Source organism: Phalacrocorax carbo, chromosome 2 (genome assembly GCF_963921805.1).
Source record: "Phalacrocorax carbo chromosome 2, bPhaCar2.1, whole genome shotgun sequence".
Classification (NCBI taxonomy): Eukaryota; Metazoa; Chordata; class Aves; order Suliformes; family Phalacrocoracidae; genus Phalacrocorax; species Phalacrocorax carbo.
The window spans coordinates 58,773,516-58,799,955 of NC_087514.1; the positions used below are offsets into that span (position 1 = coordinate 58,773,516).

Genomic DNA, 26,440 nt, shown 5'->3' on the forward strand with positions numbered 1-26,440 from the left:
AAATTTTAGCCTTTAGGGGAAGTTTACTGGATTGTGGGTTGTATGTATGGGAAGATAATTTTCTGTCTCAGGCTGCTTTATCCTGGGCTGCTTGCTGTTCTAGGAGCTCTTCCCAGGAAGGAACAGCAAAACCGTTCATTTCCCTGTGGGCAGGCTCCCACTTTGTCCTTTCCCAAAGCAGATCCACTCTTAGAGGCTGGTCCTGCCCTTCTGGCTGCAGTGGGGTGGCAGCTCTGTGTCCGGCTGCCCGCAGCAGCACATCATTTTTGGAGCAGTAGTGCAGTCCTGACTGCCTCTGTTGCCTTGCGTTGCTTGGATTTACAACACGGTTTCCGTGTGTGTCAGCGAGACGTGTCTTGAACGAGCGGAAACAGGAAACTTTTCTCCACATGTGCTCCAGTGCTGATGGGAGGTGTGAGGTCTGGGACCGCCACAGGGCCGTCCTGCCTCTGCCTGGCTGGCAGCACACTCCTACAGCTCCCCACTGCATTTCTTGTCCTGTTTGTGGGTTTTCCTCCTCACTGCTCCCTGCCAGTCCTCTAAGTTCCTATAAGTTTTTGCCACTCCTTTGCTCTCCACCAAAATTCCTATTGTGTGAATATCTGTTTTCTTCCTTACCTGCCCTGCCTTCTGTGGCTCTTTCCTGTGCTGAAAACCTTATTACCTTTAGCACCCTTGCAATATTATATTATTTTCTTCCCAGCTTTACACTCTTCTGCCACAGCATCTGCTGTCCCTTAGCTCCCAGATGGTAGGGGTTGTAGGCATGTGATCAGGGTGTTTGGGCAGCAGGATGTCAGAAAGCTGCTAACCTTGTGACTGCTTCTGGGTGGAACAGACCTGGCAAATAGCGCTGCATAAAATTCAGGGAGATGAAACTGGGGTCCCTGGAGGCCCAGGGCAATAGTCAGATTGTGGTGACAACCCAGCAGATGCAGACCTGTTCTGGAGACTTTAACAGTGTGAAGGTTGCTTGGTCTCTCTTAAGGAATTCTTACATTCTTTTGGAGTTGCCCTCAGGTAAAGATGTTAATAAACATTTTCAAATCTTGGTAGCTGTACTAAAGATTTATTAAACATTGAGTTAAGTTGTACCATACGTTCAGGAAACTTGTAAAGGAAACAGGTTGAAATATCATTGCTTTATATGAGGAGAAGGCAAGGACTCGTGTTTCTTCTAACCTGCATCAGATTGATATCCATATTTGCTTTTTGGAGATCTTTCTTGTTCCTTGTTAGATTTATATAATGCATTCAGCGGTAAACAGTGGGTAGGTATGTATTTCCTAGAGAAATTCATTGGACTGAGTTATGCTAATTTAAGGGTTACAATAAAAGTGTAATGGCAGGTGCGTATGGTTGCTCCTCTGATCCTTGCTATACTGCTCCTTTTGTTTTATTGGAATGCCATTTTAGCTGTGGGAGAAAACAGTAGCTTCTAGCAGCAGAGGGGGCATGACAACATGCAGAAGGGAGCTAATTTGTGCAGAAAAAGCTTTGATATCTGAAACCTGTGCAGTGTCAACACTGAATCTAGCCATGCTAAGTGATTGCAGCTATTGCAACAATCAGAGTAATCATTTCAATTTACAACTGAACCGAGTGCTGGCAAAAGAAGCCTGGGAGGACGATGCCTCTGTGTAGCCACCTTTGGAGTATCTCATAAACCTCCTTTCTACCTTGCTAATCACTGTGACCTGGAAAGGCTTACAGTTAGGCTAGTAGATATTTTGATCCTGTCTGTATGTTCATTTTTCTGTCACAGATGCCAAAGTTGCCCTTCTTTGCAGATGGTTCTTGTTCCAAGAGTTGGGGTCATGCAATCACTTTATCATATATTAGCAAACAATAGCTTATGGTTAAAGCTTTTTCGCTTCACTGGCTAAATAATTTCAGTAGATCATGCAAGTATAATAGGTTCAGGATTACCAAATGGAGGAAAGGTAATGGAAGGGAAGTGCTCCTGGGCTTGATTAGGAAAGAGATGGCTGAGCCTATGATGGTAAAAGGTAATTTGAGTGATAGCAATCATGAGAGTGACGTCAGAAAACAAGAAGAGAAAATTTGAGAATAAAAGCAACAGCATGCAAGAAAGTAGATTGCATTCAGCTCACAGAACTGGCAGGTAACATTTATTGGGAAACAAACCTCAGAAATTCAGGAAGGCTGGCAATTTCTAAAGGAACTAGCTTTTTATTTTCAAGTCACAATAGAGAATATTAAAAGCAAAAATAAAAGGTGTCCCAATAAAAAAGTGGAAACCAGATATGTTACTAGAGATGAGTGTAAAAGAACATTAGAAGAACACAATGGCCAAATTGGGTAGGCCAAGGCACAAAATAAAGTACAACTAATAGAGGACATAGTAACAAGGAAACATGCTATAAGTCCTCAGCACTAATGAGAGGAAGGCTGAGTTTCTACACTACTAGTTGAGAGGGAATGACAAAACTCATGATCTGATAGTGCAGAGAGGACCAAGTAGTACATGACATTTTTTTTGCATCATTCTTCGCCAAATAGTGTGACCTGTAATCAGGTGGCAAGAAAAGGACTGCTACCTTGAGAAAGGTAAGAATTCCAACTAGAGCAGGACAGAACTGATTATAAGCTAATGAGATAGGATAATAGGTATTCTAGAACAAGATGGGGCTTATTAAATTATCTCTGCAACATAGGGTGAAATAGCTGAAGCAATGTCTGAGCGATTAATAGTTACACTGGAGAACAGTCGGAGGACAGTCCAGGTTCAAAAAAGCTATGAAAGAGCAAACACTGCACCTACATGTAAACTTTCCTGGGTCCTTTTTCCTCTTTGGAGTAGATAGTTTATCTTAAATTCTTGGGGGGAAAAAAGTTTGAATCAAATAATCAACTGATTTTTTTTTAATAAATAGCCTGTAGATAATAATATGATAAATGAATTTGCATGGGTTTTTTTCCAGAAGGTACCTTGTCAGTGGAGCCTAATTTCCCTCTAAGGGGATAAATAGTGTATCTTGATTTTTGGAAGGTTTTTCACCCTTTCATAAACAAAGTGGCTGTGTGGGCTACAAGGTGGGTACACAGTTGGCTGGAAAGCTGTTCTCAGAATAATTACTAGTAATTCATAGTCAAACTAGAAGGGTATGTCAAGTGGGATTCTGCCTTGGATTGCCTGAAAATATTCAATATTTTAATTAATGACTTAGATGATAGAATCTGCATGCAAAATTTCCAGATGACACGAACCAGAGAGAGGATGTAAACTCTCTGAGCACAGGATTAGAATTCAGAATTAATGTGGTATATTGGAGAACTGATCTCAAATAAATATGATGCAGTTCATCAAGGACAAGTCCTAAACTGTGGCTGGGTAGGAATAATCAGCTGTGCAAATCAAAATGTAGAATAACTGGTGAGGCAGCAGGTCTGCAGAAAACAGATGGGCAGTTGCAAGTGATCAGAAAATGGCTATGAATCAACAATACTACGCCATAAATGTTAAGCTAGAATATATGGACAGGAGTCTGCATGTAAGACATGCAAAATAATTTTTCTACTCTACTTAGCATTTGTGTGGCTGATTTACTATTTCTGCTCCAAGCAGTGCTCTTCAGGCCTGCTGGAAGCATCCAGAGAAAAGCAAAAAGAAAGGCCAGAGGTCTAGACAAGATGACCCCTGAGAATTGAAAGAACGGTCTTTTTCAGACTAGAGCAGTAATTCTCAAATTTTCTGAAGATGTTTTTCCTAGGTTCCCACAAAGAAGTGGGAATTTGTGCTAGGGCTGTGTCTGATGCACTGAGCTACATGGCAAGATGTGGCCATGATACAGCAGTCCTGTGGTGTGATGGTCAGAAGGACCACCTCACTTGCATGCTTCTTAGCTGCCATGAAGTGCTACACCTTCTGCCTTGGCCATTCTCAGTGCTACACTGGTGTTAGGGTAACAGTGGTGGGATCCTGGACCGCCAAGGTCTATTTTTTAAATTAGCTGCTTTCTTCACCAGTGTGTGTTTTGAGTACTGGTTTAGAATTGTTTCTGAAATCAGCTCTCCATTGTTGGGGAGTGTGTGGCACAGGGACATCCAGGATGATCAAAGGATAAGGGGAACACTATGGGATGGATTAGGAATCAGTGTATGAAGCCTCCTGACCTTGCAAGGTCAGCTTAGGTCCATCAGGATTTTATTAGCTCTGTCTCAGCACAAGCTCTGTCAGACCTGGGCTGACTCGGAGGCATCCCTGCCCTGTGACCCTCAGCGCTGCTAGAAGGATTATTAGCTCTAGCACTATGGAAACCAGAATAAATAGTAAGAGGTTGCTCTGTGCAGTGGGCCCCTGCCCTTCAGTCTAGCACTGACTTTTCCTGTCACCTTCTGATCCCATTCTGTCATAGCTTCATATCTTCTCCCTCACACCTTTCCCTGTGGAAGTGACGGCACCCTCAAATCTTTCCATAATCCCTTGCAGCCTTATGTCTCAAGGTCATTGTCGCTGAAGCTTGACCTTGGGCCATATCCAGAGAGGCCAAGTTACTCCCAAGGAGCAACTCCTCTACTTGGCTGATACTCCCCCAGGCCCTGCTTTAGCAGAGAAACTGAACTCATCTGTTAGGAGATCCTCATGCTCGTAGGAATGCAGCTTGGTGGAGCTTCTCCAGTCCCCCCACCTCTGCTCTGTGCTCTGCCTCTGCCCCCACCTACTGGCACTCAGGACTTCTGTTGCATTTCTTGTCCCATGTTTGATGCTTTCCCAGCCTCCCTCCACCTCTTCCCCCAGCAGTACCCAAATCCCCTCTCTCTGTACTGTGGCTCCTCCATCCCTCCCCGTTTGTACATCTGGTCTCACTTCTCTTCCAGATTTCCTACCCTGCTGGTAATCTTCCTGCATTTCACTGCCTTCCTTCACCTTCTTTTGTTTCCAGACCTCTCCCACTTCCAGACCAACTCACTACAACTTAATTCAAGATTGTCTAAAAGCTTCTTCCCGTCTTTTCTAAAATCAACCCTTCCTCTCCTCGTCTTTCCTCCTCTGGGGTGAGTGCCTTACCCCACCTCACATCTCTTCCGCAGTGACTTCTGGTGGTTTATGTGGGACCTTTCTTTGCAGGAAGGCAGTCTGAGAGCCTGCTCTTGGTTTGGCTTCTCTCCCTGCATCTTGTTTTGCTTAACTGCTAGCGTTTTGGGTGGAGATGTCTCTGGCATGTAGGTGGTAGTTCAGAATAGGGAGGCTCCGTGAGGGGATTACATGTGAGACCAGATAAATTGCTCCAGCAGATTGCATATGACGCAGCTGGCCATTATTCATTTAGAGAATGGAAGAGTGAGGGAAGATGTGATAACCATTTAAAAGTATATGGAAATTTCATGTAAAGAGGAAGGTAATAGAAACTGTTTTCCAGTTGTGCTAGGGATAGAGCACAAAGTAACAGACGAGCTTACTGTGGTGGGGTTAGACATTGGGAAACTGTGGAGGGTTAGACATTAGGAAAATTTTTCTAGTGGTAAGGCTAGTTAAAAACTGCAGCCGATTGCCTAGGGAGGTTGCAAAGTCTCCATCACTGAAGGTTTTTAAGAGCAAGTTAGACAAATATCTGTCAGGAATGGTTTATGTATAGTTGATCTTGCCCTGGGGCAGGGGAATGGACTTCACGAGAGCACTTCCAGCCTTACTTTTCTGTGATTGTATTATTGCTGGTTCCCTGGGTAATAAATGTACATTTTTAAAGTTAGTAACCCACCTGCACTACTTTGTCTTCTCAGTGTTTAAGTAGATTCTGCTGAGCTCTTGGAATAATTCGTAAAGGATAGATTAAGAGTCTTAGGCATTTAAAGTCTTAGGACTCTCTTTTTGCTAGAGTATTGCTCCATTGCATTCCTTCTAGCCTAGCCTTCTTCTTTAAACATCTTATTTTTGGGGGGTGTGAAATATGTTTCTATCTCTATGCAACTTGTATAGAAATATTTTAATGTTACAGAAACATTGCATCCATTCTTCTGTTTTACAGTATGCAAGTATTTTAAGAAAAGCTTTTACCACTCTTAGATACTAAGCATATTTAAAAGGTAATTATTATGAATAATCAAAAAAAGAGAAAAACCAAAGCAACTGCCCTTTGAGGTTGTTTTCTTTATTATGAATAAAACTGTGTGCGATTTACTTAGCATCAAATATATGACCAGTGTATCTGCTGCTGAAGGTAGCCTTCTTCCTTGGAATTATAATTGAGGCTCAATGTAAAACAGGAAAACAGGCTTGAAATGTCTTCTAATAAGTATATAATGTAATTAATATTAAAAGCAGTTGAAAACTCATTTATACATTAACCCAGGTCTCCCACATTGCTGCTGTCATTATTTGCATGATTTTTAATTACAGATAAACATTTCATTTTAAAAATACAACTTGATTATGTAGCACAGCATTCTCATCCCCCTCTGTTCCAGTTTTGTTTTCATCTGCCTCTTGAAGCTGTCTGACCTTCCTAAAATCTCTGCAATTTTCTCAAGAAATGCATTCTTATTTTATGAATTTTCAAGGTTACTGTGTCACCCATGGACAACTCTTACTGTCTCTTAGTTCTTGTGAGAAACAGATTGCTTTTTGCAATGCCCCTTACTAAGCACACAGATAGTAACAGATCGCATTCCTTTGTGTTCCCTTTAGATATTTCAGTTAGAGCGTGCAATTTTTGGAGTACAGACAGTGTTCTCAGCAAAAATACATGGAAGAGGATACAACCTTAGTCTCTGGGAGTTTGCTATCTAAATATGTAACGTTCAGTAGCATTTGGTGAAACTGTTTTAAGGATAGTAGTGCATAGCTTGAAAGTTTCTTCAGGGTTACATGCTTTAATAGAATTACAGGAGAGTGAGAAACTGTGAAAATCAATTTGTGAGCAGAGGTGCCATGTGATAGCTTTTGGTCACAACCTAGTTCTTCTCTTGTCCTTAAGATCAGTGATTAGAACAGCAATGGTTTTTGCTTTAGGTCACTCTTCAAATCCAGGAGGTCAGCTTTTAAGTTTTGATCCCAAACTTTGTGTTTCTTTTCCTTTCACCTCAAGAAAACAGATAGTTCTCTTCAAACGCCTCGTTGAAGGACTGTCTAATCTGTGACTGGTCAGATACTGCCTTTGCTAATTGAACTGTGGCAGTCCTTACGCAAATACAGGGGCATTTCACACAGGCCAAGGATTTAATACTTTAAATGCTTTAACTGTGGTAGAAGACCTCCTTGCCTGTTTGCTTGTTTCTGTGAAGTACTACATCCTTTTCCACTTGCTAAGGGGAAGAATGGGAGAATTTGGGTGGCAGTCACTTCTAGATGATGGCCTTGCTCTGTGAAGCCACCTGGAGCTCAGTCAATATGGAGGCAGAGGAAGGCAGAAAAGAAGCCAAGAGGACTCCAGAGGAAATGCTGTGATGTGGTGTCCTGTGAAACACCTTGTGAGACACTGGACTAAGAAAAGGATCCTCCACAGACCTGGCATTCAGTCCCCTGATATTGCAGGCTACTGCATCACATAACACCATTTGTGTCAAGCTCCACCCTAAAATCCTTTCAATCTGGAAGGATTTTCTTTTGATTTTTAATTTTAAATTAGATTTACATTAATTTTGCTTGAGTTGATTTAATTTAAGCTCCATTTAAAAGTCCTTTAATATTCAGTCTATGTATAGTCTTGGCTATATGTGCATGGTCCACTTGTTCTTTTGACAGTCCAGAACCCAAATGACAGGCTGTTGAATTGTGCAGGCCAGGGCGAAAGATGGCTCAAATTTAGAGAAATCTCATGGCCAATGCTATTGCTAAAATTATTTTATGAAGTAGTCCATGTCTGGAAATGGCAAACTTCTCCTTCCCAAATCATGGGGGGGACTGCTGTAGCCTGTTCATGGAGGATGTTGAACCTGGATCCTCACCTTTGATAAGCATTTTTCATATATGATATTCAGTTGTAGCGTTACCATTTGCAAGCCTGATGGTTCTTGGGAAATGCCCATCTGCCATTTCTCATTTCTTAATAGTACATGTCACACTGCCTTCGCGTGATACAACTTAATCAGCCAAATGGCCAATTCCAGACTGAATATGACAATAAAGTTAGCTGTAAATATGCTACACTTCAGTGTTTAATCATAATAAAAAGGCACACTTTTTGAATGGACAAAATGAATGTGTAGTTCCTCAAGTAGAACCTGGAAAATAAAAAGGGAGTGAAAATTGATTCTTAAATTGGCAGTGTATGTTTTCTGTTAATTCTTTATTAGGTAGCTTTTTTTTTTTTTCTTCCAGAGATGGTATATGACATGCAGGCTATGATTGTGGGTTGGCTGAGAGTAGTTTCACTGCCGAAAGGCCTTTCAGGTGCTGAATGTAACAATCTTGCTGGTGGTGCTTAGGCCAGAAAACCAAGTCTTTGGCTGTGGCTGTTGACGGTGGCCAGATATGCGCGCAGGAGCACTCACTTCTTTCTAACAGACCAATCACATGCACGTTGTTCAGCATGACATCACCTGTGTGGGAGGAAGAGGAGGAGGAGGAAGAGGAGGGTGGGCAGCCCCCCCTGGTAGCGGCCAAGCGGCGGGAGCAGTGATGGGCCCACCAGTGTGAGGCGGGCTGGCAATGCGTTTCATCACACACTTAAAAGTGCTGAAAGAGGAAGCATAAACCCAAGTCGATGAAAAGCTACTGACACACTTGCCTTTCAGCAGCTGAGGAGGTGCAGTGGCCGAGTGGAAACAGGAGCGCTATTAGCCCAAACCTAATTTTATTCATATTAAAATGATGCAGGATATTCCCATGTGCTCAGCTCCAGGTGGTAGTGTTTGAGTAAATAGTGCACAGTGAAGTTTTGGTCTAATGCTTTGCTGCTTGATTTTTTCTGTAATATCAATCAGGCCATTTGACTTGATATTCTCTCAATTTTCTTTTACCATGAAATAAATAGTACGAATTAATGTTATGTTTCTTTGTTGTATGCTGTAGCAGTGCCTTTACAAGTCAGAACTTGCAGTTTGGGTAAACAGAGAAGTGAAAATATTTGACATTGCAGGGTAAATGTTGTGGTTAAAAACTCTAAAAGTTACTGAGGAGAAGGTAATACTATGTATACAGAGTTAACCTTGACTTCTCTGATATTTACACCATTTTACTTTTTAGAAAAACGGCCAAGATGCATGGGGATTAATTTACTTGTCAGGCTTTTTTTTTATTGCTGTTTGGTTTGGGTTTTGTTCAGAGCAAAGCTTCTTATGGGTGGCCACTGTCCTCCTTCTGAGCGTTTCTACGAATGCGCACGTTCCGGTGGCTGTATCAGCTACATCTCTTGTCCCAGGGCTTGGCTTTCCTCACAGAACCACTTCATTGTGGTTCCACACAAGTATGCCCCCCACGCTGTGCCTCTCCCAGGTTTTCTCCCTGGGGACTGCCCAACCCCTCTTCCAAACCCTTTCTAGAGGGGTACTCCCACCCTCTTTAATTTTGACTCAGCCCTCAGCAATACTGCATAAGCAAAATGTTCGGTTTCTAGTAGGATCATTGCTTTCTAATAGGGTGTAGCCTTCAAGCCCTGCCAGCCTCCTACAAGCACCCAAAGATACTCTTTTCCCTGGAAGAGAATATGATGCAATACGCTGATATATCTATAACAACACTGCTGCTTTCTGAGATCCATCTTTTTCAAAGCTGTTCTTGTGTAGGGCTGAGAAACCGCTGATTTCTGAACCAAGCGGGCTTTGGGCAGGTGGGCTTTGACAGTATCTGGGGCTCAGACACTTGGGGTTTGATATCAAAACAAAATTTCTCTGCATCATATTCAAATCCTTGCCTGTAGTGACCCCACTATAATTTGACTATAAAACTTACCCAGTAGTTTGGGCAGCTGAATTCCTAATCTTTCTTTGAAAACCATCACGACATTTCCCCAGGGGTTTAAGCAGATGTATCTGTGTGTGGGTGGTGAGTGGGGGCACTCTCCCTGTTCTCCACAACCACGGGTCCCCTTCCATGCTCTCTCATGCCAGGTTTAACAGTGTGTTAACAGCAAAGAACAGATTGAGCAGTATGTCTTTCATACATGTGGATTTTTATTTTGTTTCTTAAAATCTTCTGTCCTATTGTGGGCTCTTTGTGTCCTTAGCTTTCTTGCTTTCTTCACTAGAAAGTCGCTCCCTTCTGATTTAAGAGCAAGAACAGAGGAAGCTTTGTTTGAGGAGTGAGGAGCTAACAATGAGAATTTTTCATGATGAAAACACCCAAAAAGAATCCTACTTGACAGCCAGCATCTAGGCATCATCTTCAATCTACGCCTCTGAGGATAAGCTAATTTCTGTTATTAGAGGGTAAAATAGCTTCATTCAATGCCATTCGGTTGCTGACAACACTGCGTGCCTATGTGTTGTAGGTGTACATATGCTGAGGTGGTGGGAGGAGGACCCAGGACAAGGTGCTGGCTTCATAAAAGCCTGGAAGGCTTGCTTGGAGGTTAATTGTTCAAGAATTGTCTGTTTGTCCTGGAGGCTAAGCCTATACAAACCAGTACTTTATACTGGCTGAAGACAGATTCACAGACTGGCTGTGCACTCAGTCGGTCCTTGATTTAAATGAAAAAAATTGGAGTTTGTGCATGAGTCTTCATTTTGCCCCTTTGTGAGCTTTTTTATACTTGTCTCAAAATAAATACTTTCAAGCTATCTGCTTCCAGTTGCTCAGAGCGAGAATTTGAAGAGACACATGACCTGCCACAACAATGCAAGAGTAAGTTCAGAAAAACTTCACTGTTTTTAACTCAGGATGTAGGTGGCACCTCTGAACTAAAGACCCCTTTTTTTTTCTGTAGAGATCATAACTTTTGTGCCCAAACCAGTGCTGTTCATAGAAAATGTTGGAGAGTTTCTGTGTAATAAAAGGAATAGGGGTAAGCTCCAACAATAAAGGCAACAAGTGTGGTTCTTGAAGATGTTTTAATTTAGTGCCTTCTCTAGTGTATGCATAGAAAAAGTGATATAGCATTGGCTTAGTGGCTTTTGTACAATCTCTCAAAGTATGTTACTGTTTTAAAACCATGTTATTCTACTTCTTGACATAAACAAGTTAATGTTCTCTCAGACATATGACTGCTGCTCGTAGTGATCAGTGTTGCATCAAAGAACCTTCAACTGAGATGAGGACCTTGCTGTACCAAAACAGTGAAGGTCAGCCCCTTTTAAAATCTCAGCATCTAAAAAAGGCAAGATAAAAGTAGAAAGAAAAAGTACTGCTGTGCTCCATTTACATATAGGCAACTAAGACACAAATGAGGTATTTACATGGAGTGAGCTAGAAAGCTTGGCAGACCTGAGAACTAAAGCTACAGCCTCTGAATCTGAACCCAGCATGAAGGGTGAGATGATAACCACAAGTACAAATGGATTTATTTTTATCTCCAAGTCAGCAGTATATATACTGCACTATTTTCTCATATTTCCTCTGTTGAATCTTTATTCTTTTTACTTGCTGCCATGAGGAGAAGAACATAAGTCAGTAGGATTTCTTGTGGAAACTGGAGGCTTGCTTTATGCCAGCATTGCTGGAAAGAATTTCTCTGAAGAAGAATTACAGCTGCCCATAAAATATGTGACACAAACAACCCTTCTCATCTGCAATTATTAATTGTGCATTGGAAAGAAGGGGGTGCTGGGATACAAGAATGCTTGAAAGATATGGGATATTACTTAAGGGCTTAAAAAACAATCTTATTGAATTGCCAACTAGAGAGTAGGATTATTGAAATTTATGGGAACAAAATTTAGTGAGATGAATACAAATAAACCTGTCCATGTTAGTTTCACTTCTTTTTCAGGGATCTTTAAATGCAAATATGGTGTTCATCAATGTAATGGAGGCAGGCTTATTGCTTTGTTGCTTTAGACACGTATGGATTGGACTTATGTGGTATCTTAAGATGTATTTTGAAGAGCCTCAAAAAAGCCTGTTCTTCATGTAACTCTCTTTCTCTGAAGGAAAAAAGGCAAGTTTTGTGGAAAGATCATATTTCGTACAAAAACTAGTGGTCTGTTTGGAAAGCAAACAAACAAGATACCAAACCCACAAGTATTCAGGCATGTGAGCCCTTCACCTCCAGGAAATCTTTAAATAAGCATTCAAGATTTGTCAGTTTGCTCAGGGCCATCTTCTGCTACATAAGCAAAACAGCATTAAAACCAGTCATGGACAGCCAGTGGGGAGAAAATTCTCATGCAAGTGAAATTGGCTGTTGCTGTATTAGCATTTTGCTTTCAATCAGTATTGAGGTTGTGAACAAAATGCCCCAGTTGTCCCCGTTCATGGCACTGTGGTTCAGCTCACAAGACAGCTTTGTTGATACCACAATAGCCAGTACTTGCTAACAGGAGACTAGAGAAGGTGAAATTGCTTTTTTCCAGCTGTTCGGTACCTGTGACCTAACGAAGAGGCAACGGAATGCTGGATGTGTTAATGAAAGAAGGAAAGAGAAGTGAGACCTAGGGACAATATCTAAAATCGAGGTGGACTTGCAGAACTTTACCCTGAAAGAAATACATGCTTGAGCCTGCCACCTGGAATGAGTATTCATGGAGACACAGAAGGAGGATGTCAAAGCCTGGCTTGTGATGGTTGCAGAAGGTGAAGCTGAAGATAAAATTAGATGTGCATACAGTGGTTAACGTGATTCTTTTAACAGCAATTGCTGTCATTACAACCACAATGAAGTTCTGCCAACACTAGGTTAGAAAAACCTTTAAATACTTGTACAGGGAAAACTCTGGAAATCTTATCCTTAAACTTAGTCTTGAAACAGTTTCAACTGGGAAAGATCTATACTAATTTTTGAGAAGAGTATCTTAAGCCTAGTGTGCTGATTCTTTGTTTTTCTGTTCTTAAATATAGGGCCACTGTCTAAAAGTTAGATCAATGTGAGATTGTGTAGATGGTACGTGATGCCAAGAAATGGGTTCCTAGGTATTTATAAACTCTTGGTGCGCTCCCATTTTCCTTCCTCTTTTCTTTGCTATTATCCCATGCATTTGCCCCCAGGTTTTCTGTACTTTTTTATAGAGACACTAGTATTAATCCTCTTTTTCTGTATTTTAGAAAACAGATCAATTTTATATTGTAATGTTGGTTAGGTTATAGCTAATAGCCATAGCTGTTAACCTCACATGTTCTTTTTACCTCTGTGGTAATAATGAATTGTTAAATTGAGTGGAGCAGTAATCTTTGAGATACAAAAGTAGAAATCATTTAACAAAGGCATTCCAAAATGATAACCTTAAAAATTCTTTTATTGATTAACATTGTGTAATATTATCAATATCTTCTGATTGTTATGAGATTTAGAAAGTGCAACTTGAAACTGTGAGAATAATGTGTGGAATATTTGTGTACCCTACAGCCGTAGGCATGCTTTTATTTTACTTGAATCTTTCAAGATTATTCTTTGGAAATTAGAAATTAAGTAAAGAACAACACAGTCTTTGTATAAATGGTACAAGAGATCCCACTCTAATAACACTTGAACAGTTGTTAAGACACTTAGTTTTCCTAAATGCATCTACTAGAAGAGACAAAATTGAATAATATGCCCAGTTCATTTAGAAAGGAGTATTTCAAGTCTCATAATGTTAAAAAGAATCAGATATGCCATTAGTGCAAGGGGAAGATACATTGCTGCTCTGGTCCACTGTGAAAATAAATGTATGTATTTTCTCACTACTGTGCAGATGTTCTAACGTAGTGATGATATTCTTACCTGCCTCTGTTACCTTTGTTGGTTATGAATGACTAAATCATTTAGTGTGAAGTGAGACAATAACCCTTTCCTTTCCTGTCTCCGTTACTTTCAGTTTGTTCTGCAGCTATGTTGAAAGTAGTACTGTTTGGTTTTTTTCTTCTGACAAGTTGTACAACAGAAGTAGACTCCACAAGAAGTTACAGGGGTTATAACATCTGTGTTAGGTTTCTGTATTCTGAATAGGTAATAATCGGTAAAGTTTAGCTGTCAGAGTTTGTATATTAGGAAGAATTAAGGAGAACTGAAATTGCATCGTTATGACAGCAAATAGTTTTATGTTAGAATAATATATTAAAAAAGAATAAAAATTGAAGGAACAACAGCTAAAATGAAGATTATTGGAAAAGCTATGATGATTATCAGACTGCAGGTATGACATAGCTCTGTTTTTCTGTTCTAAGTAGTAATAACAATTAGTTGCTTTGTCTCAGGGTGATTTCCCTGGGAAAAAAAGATCGCTCTGGTTTTTACTTCCTATGACAGTGTAGTTGAAATTTGGAATGATTACTTTCTTAACGATTCTCCATCTGCTCCTGACCTAGTTGTAGATGTCATGAAGAGTAAACTGCATATGATTTAGAGTTCAGATATTGATATTGATACTAGCAGGTGCATGGCTGCACAGTGGGTCAAATGTAATGTTTATCTGTATATTTATTCTGCTGGACTTTATTATTAGATATTTGGAGATTCAGTTTCCCCATAATGACTTATGCTGATATTGGAAGATGTTGCATCTCTGACGATCTCATGGGTACTCTTGTTACTGAGAAGAGCTGTTCTGTTTGCTGTGAAAGATACCATGTTGAGCTATACATCCTTGTATTAGTAATTTCTACAAGTCAGAAATTATAGGGGGTGGTAGTTTCTTTTATTAGACCATCTGATTTAGTTGGAGAAAGTAGATAAGCTGTGTGTGTTGCAACTTCTTCCTCAGGTCTTTGAAAACGATACTGAATGACAGGCCTGCATGCTCCAAACATTGCCTGTTTTTTGCACTTGTATCTGTTGATCAATTACAAGATAACTTGTCTCTTCATAAAGCTTGCCTTGATTAAACTGCCATGTCTACAGAAAACCACATCTTTGTAATTTCAACCTTTGCCATTCAGGACACATTACCCATATTTTCTTTGAACTGCCTGAGTTGAAGTTACTTTCAGCCATTTCGCTTTGTGCCAAGTTCTCTCTTCACATTTTCTCACTCTGGGTATAGCCAGAAGGGCTGACTCTTCTACCTAAGCTCAAATCAAGTTGTGCTAAAAACCCGATGAAGCAGTTGAGCCTGTGATTTGCTTTTCAGTTTATGTTGTTCCCATCCCCTGAGACTTCACTACAGACCTTATTGGTAGCCAAAGTATTTTTTTTGTGGCCTGTCGTATGTGATTCAAAGAACCTATTTAAAGCTTGGTTTCATGCTCCTCAGTCAAATCACCTTGGCTTCAGGGGCACACCATAGAGCTTTGCATCCTTGTGAGGGGAATTTTCCTAGAGCAGGTAAGTCACTTTCTTCTTTGCAGCATTTGCTATCTGTCGGTTTGAATGTACCTCCTTCCTCCTGATCCCCTGCTGCTCTCAGAGCTTTGCTTCCGCTCCACTAGTGACTTTGCCACAGGAACCTTTTTGGGACCAACGGCAGTGCACACAATGGCTTCAATGCACAGAAGGGAAGTACTGGTCCCCTCACAGCTGACCTGTGCATATGCCACCTGTGTTACCTCTTCCTGATGACAGATCCAAAAGAGGAGAGCCTTTTGATGAGGCTCACCACCTCCACTCAGGGGTTGCGGTCTAGCTGGTAGCTTGAGAACCTGGCTGTTTGGCTTTCTGTCTCTTCCCCATGGAGAGGGGAAGAGCAGTCAAACAGGAGGCTTTACTGGAAACTGTAATGCCCCCTTTTGCTCCACCTAACAGCTTGAGACACTGTTTCTGCTAGCTCCAACAGTCCTTGCAAGGCTTGACCAAGTTTTAGTGGTTTCTGATCTATGCTAAGGAGTAAGTGATTGGAAGGTCCCTTCTATCAGTGTATGGACTGGTGTGTGTATTTTGAGTTACAACACACTGTGAAGAAGAACAATTTTGTTTTGTGTTGTTCTTTTAAGACCACTGTTTCTCTTCCTGCAGGAGAGGTGATCATGCATAGGGAGCCTTATTACAAAATCAGGATTCATATTTGTTCGCTTTAATTAGAAACTTTCTGTCATCAGCCTGTCTAAAGGGGCTCTGCGTATGCCATTTAACACTTTCTTTGTGTGGTAGCAAAGTATGCAAGTATTTGTGATTCAAATGTGTGTAAAGTGAAGAACAGAAATGTGGCAGAAAATTTATCATAACCCATTAGGAGCAGAAATGGTTTGGGGAGTTTGATTTCCATCATGTGCTACTCTCTCATTTATTCTATTTTTATAATGAATACATGGAGAACTTGCAAGAGCCATCATGTAAGGGTTTGGGGTTTTTTTTGATTGGGTTTTTGGTTTTTTTGCAACTACTTAAGCACATCTTGCACTTAAAATTCTCCCACTACTTCTTCATAAAACTGAAACTTTTCCTAAGCAATTAAGTTTTACTAATAAAATAGCTTTTGTTGTTGTTCCTGTAGTAATTTTTTTCTTTTAGTATTAAACTAGTAACCTGGGAGCTTGGAAAATTTTCTGAAACGAGTTATAAGACAAAACACATGGTAAATTTCACATTTCATGAGGAAGGAAATATCTGTGAAAAACCTAGAAATATCAGTTATAAGGAAGGTGTGTCTAAGGTGTGAAGTGCAGGTAAGCTGAGAACTTTTACAGATTTCTAAGAAGCTTAGTTTATGTTTCAGTGGAATTTTCCATCTAATGATTTATTACATTGCCAAATAATGTTGCTAATATCAGTGATAGACCTTTCATCAAATATTACTATGTCTGGTTTGCACACTGAGTGCAATGGAGCCAGTTTCTATATGACATTTGTATAGAATATGCATTATTTCTATCATGGCATCTAAAAAGCAGCTACGGCAATTCAATAGCTCAGGCACAAAATTTTCTGACTTTTCCCTTTTTGTTATGTTTTGTAATAGTTTTTGTGTGTGTGTTATTCCCTAAAAAATAGTTGTGAATATTTTTAAGCTTGAATTGGCTTTAATCGTATACAACCAGTGTCTGTTGGCTATCTGTGATAAAAAGGAAGGAAAAACATACACATGAAGCTCATTTTCAGAAGCTAACTTGTACTGCCAGCAAAGTGATGACCATATCAATATTAGTTTAGTCTGAAAATTTGTGTACCTGAAGAGTGTTTTCTGCACAGTGAACAAAAGTAGGAAAAATCACTGGATGCAAGACAAAGGGCAAGCTGGCAAGCAAATAAGGCTGTCTCCTTTTGCCCCTGCAGGTCATATTGCATGCATCAGGACTTTGCTTACTGCACAAGGTGTTCTTGTTCAGTACTAAATCTGCCAGCTCAGTAAATCCCAGACATGCTTAACTATCCTCTTCATTTTTCTGGAGTGGGGGAACTGGGAGAGGCACCGGGATTCGTCATGTGCTGCAAACTCCTTTCCATCAGCACTGGGTGCTGCTTGCAGACTTGGAATTGGGGAGCACTGGTTGGCGTAGGGCTGGCGTGCAGTCGCAGAAACATGTTCTCTGTTTTGAAGTGTAGTCCTATGTCCTATTGAAAGTCCTGTTATGATCCTGTTACAGTCCTATTGAAACTGGGCTGTTGAGAGATATATTACCATGTCTGCGTTAGCAACTGAAGACACAATGTCAAATGAAAGTGAAGTTGAGCCCTTGACCTATTGGTACTAGTGGCTGAACTGGCAATAAAATAAAATGGCTGTTGAGGTTTTAATAGCAATTTAAGCCAAGAGTTACTGGTCTCTGTTCACTTGTAGGTCCTCTTAAAATTACCCTTCCTTAACATACTGGGGAATAGAATAATAAACCAAAGGCAATCTGTAGCTAGATTCAGTTGCCTGCTAATTGTGCTTTTATTTTTATTCCTCTTCAAAACCTCTCTCAGGGTGCTGGGGGCTCAACATATTCATCATGATGGCTGCAGCAAGAAGCCTCGGAGCAGTTCTTTCAAGCCTTCACACCTTTCTCGTAAATTAGTAATTTAATAGTGCAATTATTTTTTTCATTCTGAACTATCCCAGAGCCATCATGAAATGATGGCTGTCTCAGACAGGCCTGATTTTGTGGCTTCCAAGCTGAGGAGGTGACAGGATCATGGACAATTGACATAGACTGTAACGCATAATATTTTAGACAGAGCTCATGGCATCTTTCCATCCTTACGATGCCTCACATACCCTGCTAGTATTCTTTTCCTTCATGCGGAGATAAAACATTTTCATTTATCTGACTAATTTGAAATAGTTGGGGAAGACATCCTTGGGAACAAAGACGTCCTTGTATATTGGTGCAAGAAATTTATAATAATTTTTCCTTCCTCATTGAAATCCTGATCCTTGCAGCCTTCTAGTGAACATTAGCTTTATTACTGACTTCATGGAGCATAGAAATTAGATTCTGAATGAAGTGAAGAATATAGGAAGGATATGGATTAGTCTTCTAAAAGAATATTGCTCCAGGGTTTCTTCTTTAGGTGCTGTATCTGGCACAGAACATGCAACAAGGTAGAACTCCACTAGCCAGTGCAGCGTTGCTACTTATATCCTGATATAATTGTTCTTCATAGATGGTTGGAAGGAGACATTTGGAACCACATCTGAACAAAAAAGTGACTTTTCATGCAAGATGAGACATGGAAATGTTTGGTTCTACTTTTTCTTTGATAGGGATAAATGTTTGGACATAATGGAAGTGAACAAGAGCATTAGATCTCATCTGATAGCTGTCTGGGTGGCACAGTTGAAACACTGGCCAGTTTCCGTTGAGAAAATCTGTACAGATAACAGCAATGAATTAATAGTTGATGAGATTTTAAAAAAATAATGGAACTAGAAAATTATGAAAATAATTTATCAGTAGAGGTTCTCCTCAACACTGAGACACACAACGTTACTCAGTTTGCTAGTACCTTCCTTCTTACAGTAATCACAAGCTTTACATACTTGGATCATTTCACAGTGGCAGTGATAGCATTATTATTATTGTTGTTGTTGTTGTTATCCCAGCTCTAGATATGCTGAGAAAAGCCAAATAGCTTGCCCAGCATCATATAGACTGGGGGAGAACTGCAGCTAAGAAAATAATTGTAATCTTTTTGTTTCAAGATCTTAGAAAATCTCTGTGGCTTTTCAGGAAGAAAAATGTCTAGAATTATTACTTAAGACAGCATAATAGTTTTTTCCCTTGGATCTTTTGGTACATAACCTTATGCGTTCCCTTATGCTGCTCCTCATTGGGGGGAGCATCTGTACTTTACAAGACTAAGTCATACTTTGCAAGTGTAGTAGTGCAGTACTGCAGGCTGCTCCCTCTTACAGCAACCAGTATAGCCAGGAAATCTCTTTTCTTCTAAACGCTACATGAAAATTGAGGCCAGTCCTCTTGTTTGGCCTGCTGGTTTTGTATGCAGACAAAATGTCTGTGTTAAAATGGAAGCTGGAAAATCATAGCGCGGTCTGGCAGGAGTATTGCATGTGTGCTTGGAATGTGTTTTTTTGCCCTGCATTGCCTAGTGCACAGCGTTGTATAATATATTGTTGATATATGGATCCAAAAACAGATGATACTTTGTTTAAAATAAATAAATTTTAAAAAAGTATTTCTTATTGACCCAGAATTTCCATATAAAATAAGCCAATACTTTTGTAATGGTTCTCCGCTGAGATTTTGGACTCTACATTGTCCTTGTATTTAAGGAGTGTGAAATAATTCACAGGCTGAGTGCTTTGTGAAGGAATCTCAGGGTCAATACCTCCACATCTTAGGCCAGACTTTGCTTCAAACCTTGGTCTACAATGCCTGTGCATTGAATTTGCTGTTAGATATATTCCTGTGACAGTATATGTCTCTGTATGGATCAAAGGTGAGCTTTGTGAGGAAAGAATATGGAAAGACTGAATTTTTTGGTTTTTTATTTTATTTGCCTATATGTTGTAAAGAAATAAATTATTGTAAAAGAAGAGAACACTAGTATGATTCTTTTATTAATCAGGTTATGCTTTCCTTGTTTTGCTGTTATATGCCTTGAGAGGGAAAAAAATTTGGAAGACGCTGAAATCTTTATGCAAAAGGCAAGATGTAGGCTGCTGATTGCTAGGCATTTGATATAAATAAGCTTTAAGTGAAATAAATGTGAAGCCCCATTGAAGTTGAAGATCTGATCTAGAGAGTTTTAAAGTGATTTAAGGAGTAGTCCTCTCTCATCTCAGTTGCTTAGTTTTCACCATGTAGGTACTTGTAATATTTCTTTACTTTTCCTCTTCACGGGATAAGAGAGAAAGAATGAAACTGTTATAAAAAATAAGGAGCAAAACATTCCTCTCTTTTTTAAATGTTCTTTTTGTATCTTCCTATATCTGTATCTATACATAGTATCTCTCCACAATCTTAGCCTGTATAGATCACCTTTAGTGTCCAAGAAGACAGTGAGCAAGATATTTAAAGTACATGTTTAGGATTTGAATTCAGGAAGCAGAGTTATCATTAAAATATGTGTGATTAGCCAAAATGTCGTAAATGAGACAGACCCACTGAACATCAGTGTATTATTAGAGAGGCGCCTAGCCTGCCCTAACCATTGTCCATTTCTTTGATGCTTATAATTTTAACGCTGGTTTCGTAGACAGTCTAAGTATGTGATTTCCTCCCATCTTTGATGTCCTCAAATAGAAATTATTTTTTAACCAAGTTTTGTCTGATGTAATTACACTTCTAAAAAAGCTGCAGGATGATGATTCTCTGAAGGACCCTAATCTGCTGTTTGGAAATTAAAAAATAGACTTAATTCTTTTCTTCAGTTATTCCTTTGTGCATGTCTCTCTAATACCCGGCATTTTTAAATATTTGCCCTAGCGTAGTAATTTAAGTGTTGCAAAGAACAGCATCCTACAGCTGTATTCCCTAGAAATCACTACAGAAGTAAAAAAGTGATGATTTAGTGTCCTGAGAAATGATGTTGAGGAACAGAGCAAAACTGCATCCATCTAGTGTGACAATAGCAGCTCTGCCACAGCTTTGCCTTTCAAGAAGGGTAAGCAGATACTTTGCTGTATCATGTCATGTGAAGGTTGGTGTTTTACTTTCAAGACAATGTGATTTTTCTTTTATTAATGGTATTCTTAATGTGTGCTTGTAGAATAAAATATTTTTTTGTTCCATATCTTGAGCTTCGACAAGAATAAAACCGAGTGTTTGGAAATATAGAAAATGTGTTTAAACCAAAACTGTATTCTTCTCTCTCAAACGTGCTACCATTTAAGCAACCATTTAGCAACTACAGTATATTCTGAAGACTGCATGTTCTTACTGTTATACATACATATCTGTTTATATTTAAATGAACATGCTCTTTTAATTGGTTAATTCCATTTTGAAGCCTCTTATGACTGCATACTGTGTACCAGTAAGTACCAGAGGGTGTGGGTTCTTTTAAAGTCAGTAACCTCCTCAAAACCCCTTACACTTAGGTCTTTTAAGGAAATTTTTCTTATGTTTTGTATAACCCTGATCTGTTATGAAAGGGGCTTCCTACCATTTCGAATGACCTTTTATCGGCGTATATGGTCCTGCCATCGTTGCTTCTATCTTCTGTCTCTTAGGTAGTAAAGCACTTTAAATAATTTGCTGCAAATCAAATACAGAGTTACTGAATGAAGTATAAAATGACATATTTCAATATTATTTCCCCATTGCTATTAATTACAACTTCTCTAGCTGGTTTATTCCTGATCCAATGTAACACAAAGTACAAAGGCTTTGTGCAAGCTGTTGCTGAAGTACTTCAGGTGGACACTTTCTTTTTAACATTGCAAAGAACAGGTGGTGTTTGCACACTGGAAGCTGCATCTTGGCTCAGACCTTACAAACAACAGGTCTAATGCACAAACTTATTAAAATGTACTAACATGTTCACAGTGTTCATTTAATTGTAGTCTGCATTAGGTATCAGTAAATAGCTGAGAGCCTAATTGGGCTAAGAAGAAATCAGGGAGCCCTATGTTATACTACTGTAGAGCTTCACTCACCTTTGAATTTGATCCCCAAATATTTGTGTGCAAGATTGCTCTTTACCTTATGTTGGTAGCTGTTGAACTTCCTTTTTCTTTCTTGAGGATCTGTGAGCGTTCTTTCATAGTAATGTATCTGAACACAGTGCCTGCAAATCATAAAATGTTTTTAATCTGCAGCCTGGATTTTGGAATGATCACCTCACTGGAGAAGTATATTTTTGTACGTTAGTATAACATTCATTTAAAACATAAAATGTTTTAAATATTTCCTAATGACAAGGAAAATGAATCTGTTTAGATGGTTTTTCTTAGTGTCTCAATGTAACTTTTTAAGCTGAAGGACCCTAAGTTAGAGGGATGTGATGGAACACAAGGAAGTTCTAACAAATATTTTGTTCCCTTGTTTTTGCTTGAAAATTAGCAGTGTGCTATATTAGGTGGCTTTTTTGCTTTCCTGTGAGCTCCCTATTTGAAGTCTTCTGAGGAGAGACCAGCACTGTAAAACTGACCTCAGTTTAATTATGTTGGTTTACAAAAACACAGAAAATTGTCACCGTCTCTAAACAGATTAGTAATAATGAGCTGGTACAATATGACAAGCTACCTCGCCCACAGTTAAAACACAATTAGCTGCTCTTGAGTTTATGATGCTCTGGCTGTTTATTCTCTTTCATGGCTGGTATGGTTTTGGGTGGTTCTCTATGTTCAGCACATCACTTGTATAATTTTTAACATGCTTTAACTTGTCATCGATATGCTGATAACTTGAGCTGTAACCGCAGCTTTGTCCTAGCCCATTTCTTGTCCCCACCCAAAAAATTCTGCAGGGCTTCTGACAGATATACAGTGGCAGACAGATGGCTGACATGGTTAATGCCATCAGCTGCCTACCCTTTCTGACAGATGTTGCTGTCTCGAGGCTGGCATGGCTGATCTGCCTGTCATCCATGTAGTTTCCAGTCCAGCATATTAAGATAAACCACAGACCGAAATGATGTCCAGAAGAGCTGTAGGCTTGAGGTAATATGTCAGGATTTTGGGGTGTGGTTTCAAGATCAAATGCTGCTTGCCTCTCAGACACGGTGCATGTTTTGTCAGTAAGGTCAGCTTGATGGTTTGGTGATCCCCTGAGCCCAGGTCACACGTGTACACGTGTGGCAGGTGGGCATTCTTCAGCTGTGCTGGTGCAGTGGGCACCAGGCCTCCAGCGTCAACTAGACTGTGCTCCTTTTGCAAAACTGTGTTTAGGAAGATGGTTATGCAAGGATGGTTAACTTCTCAGAGGCAGCTGTGCCAGCAGGGTGCCAGGCTGTGTGGCTCCACCCAAGACAGATGTGCAGATGTCAGCTGTGAAGACAAGCCCTTACCATCACGCCTGGGCACCCTGGCATACTCTTTTCTCCCTCGGCACCCTGCTCCAGTCTCTTCCCTCCTCGCCACCCTGCTGCTTAGTCAGCCGGAGGTCCTTGGGTCAAGGGGACTGCCTCATTCAAACAGACCAGCTGAAAACGTTTTTAGTTCCTCTGTCTCCTTTGAGAGAAGTGGCCGCACGTGGTTGGGAACCGCAGCTGATGGCGGAGGAAGGCTGTGCCCCCACGTTGGGCAGCAGTGCCTACCCAAAGCGTTTGGTTATGGGATGTAGCACTCCAGCTTGTTTACGTCGGTTCTCACGTGCAGCGTAGTCATGGCCTGAGCTTGTGAAATAGAGGCTCTGTTCATATACAAGTTTTGTATGATGTCAGCCATGTGCCTTTATATTAGATACTTTTTCAGTTAAACACCCAGCGTATATGCAAAGTTGAAAGTGGTTTGGGGAAGGAAAGTTGTTTGCTTTGGTTTTCTGTGCCATGATGTTTCCCAAGATACTGCATGGTGTGTGGAAAGACTAGGCGCCATCCAGTGTCGTGTTAACTGTATGTTCATGTTCACAATCAGAAATGTACTGTCCTGAATGCACTGTTACTTTTTAAATTATACACTTTCAACAACAAAGATTTATACAGTAGAGACTTCTTTGGGATGCCTCAATCAGTACTTTCTGCATTGTCTACTTTGTAAGCACTTTGGCCAGGGAAATTATGAAATAATCTTGGTTAAACAGGTGCTATATGATCAAATACATTGCTGATGCTTAAATAAAATTGCAGAATTGTAGTGTGAAAGAACCTTTACTGAAACTATGCTGCTTATGTTGCTACACGAGGCACACTCAAACCATAAAATACTGACTTTGCTCTTTGCTGTGCATTCACATTTCTTCCCTCTTGTCCATCTGTCCTGTGCACTGAACACTGGGAGCACTCGTGGACAAAAGAGGGGCATCTGGTGGTAGTGGTAACTTGGCAGCACAGATACCTGGAAGTGAAATGGAAATCTTGTGTGAAAGTGTGGGGGAGCAGAGCTCACTTCCTTTCCCCACCACTGTTCATCTGCCTCTGCCCCCGCTGTCCCAGTATGGTTTGGGCTGTTGCTCCAGCAGTGGTATTGCTGCAGCCTCACACTGTCTGCGGCTTTTAGTTATTTTGGAGTGTTGCCAGAGATTCTCCTCATGCAGACAATGGAAAGATAACTGCATTTTTTGAACAGTTTTTATTTCCATAAAAGTAGAAGAGAATTTTGTGGGACAAAGAAAAGGCACTTCTGTAGCCTGAGGGTGTTCTTCCCGCTCAGCATCACAGACTGCTGCATGCAGCAAACATGGGAGGGATTCTTCAAGACATTTACAGGGGAAAATGTTAGGCAAGCTGAATGACTACCAGCTCTGCTCTATGGAAATGCATATAGGTGGGAGTCTGTATACATTTGCAACGCAGTACAGATTTGGGAGGCAGTGTTCATGGAAATTGGCTGGAGGAGAAGACAAGGGGTAGAAAAGGTGACTTTTCTAGTAGGAAAAATGTTATTTTGTTTAATTTTTAAAAGGTTCAGCCATAAACCCCCAGCCTTCTGGGAAAGGTAGTAAAGTGAATAACATGTGTGACTCATTTTTTAGATAGAGCTGAGTAAGGACTGAACAATTAAATACCAATTGATACAAGACAGTACTAGTTTGTAAAAAACATGGTCTATGCTGTACGATGCAAGCCATTAAGAGCAATCTGTCCAGCTGTACTCTATGTACTATTTTGCTTATAAATTTTGTTAAGTGAACACCAAGGAAAAGTGACATGCATTCCTTTTTAGATAATTGGACTTAAGGAGAGATTGCTTTTACAGTACAAAAACTAAAAGTGACAAGGTATTTACTAAAGGAATATGCAAATCTCTGAAGATGTGGATTGGAGAACATGTTACAGATGATAAAAAACTGTCACTACTCACATTAGTGTGCATTGCACAATTCAAATGCCATTGAGAAATGAAAGGAGACCTCTCTTGTCCATTAAAATCTGGAATTCGGGTTACAGTGGAAGCTCTGTAACTGTCCTGCATCTTGACACATAGTACATACATCTATTTCTTTTACCTATTCTGCACAGTATGCATAGGAAGATGTATAAAAAAGTACTGTCATCAGTATTAGGTTGACATCTTCTAAACAGCCACCTGCAACATGGTAAACTCTTGCCTGCATTGTACATTACTTGTATTGAAAGTCAAGTTGTTGTGCGTATTCTCAGATGCCTACTTGATTCAGTAATGTTGCACGATTGCAGGTGAGAATGGTATTTATTCTGTATTTCAGTACCTCCTAGGAAAACTAACTGAAAACAGTTCCTGCCTGATAGGGGTCGCAGTCTTTAGTAACCTGACCTAATGTAGTAACAGATAACATAAAGACAGCACTTTTTCCCACCTACCATCCCATTTCCCCCAACACCCAGACAGTCCTCAGATGTTGAAGTAACAGTTGTGTCCTCATCTGGGCCCATTTTTAGGACAGTAATCAAAACTTAGCAATGCATCTGTGAAGTGACGTGGTTTAGTGTGTATTTTTCTGGATTCGAAGATTGTGATGTTACCTGATAAAATGGTCTAGTCTTGAGCTATTTGCTATGCGAACAATATTTCAGAGAAACAACAAGAAGCTGCTACAGTATATGATTTTAAAATTTTATATTCCTCTATGTATGCAGCACTCTACAAACATAAGTGACGCTGCTTGTGATTATTAAAGATTTCATAAGATGAAAACCAACTAAGATAATTTTAAAATATTTACCATAATTCAGGAATTCTTTGAATTATGATTAAGGAGAACTAGACGTTAAAATCTCATTTGCACATACCCTTTACTTCTCATCTGCACTCGCCCATGGTAATGACATTGTGCTTGACAAAAATTATAAGATACATATTTCATGTATTTTTAATCGTCTCCTCATGTAATTTCACAACTGAAAATGAGAGCATCATTAGCTGAGTAACCAACGCGCCTTCCCCATACTTGATTAGGAAAACTCTGCTAGTTCATATAGAAATGTCAGGGGCTATGGGGGCTCCCCTGGGGTCTGTCATGGCAGGGCCTGGCAGCCCACTGCCGTAGCCAGGAACTGGGCAGCCG

General features: G+C 40.1%; 1 protein-coding gene across 5 annotated transcripts in view; it reads left to right on the plus strand.

Moving 5' to 3' along the window:
* Positions 1-26,440, plus strand: part of LDLRAD4 (low density lipoprotein receptor class A domain containing 4) — a 298,222-nt gene that overhangs the window by 107,092 nt on the left and 164,690 nt on the right. The gene's annotated exons all lie outside the window — the stretch shown is intronic.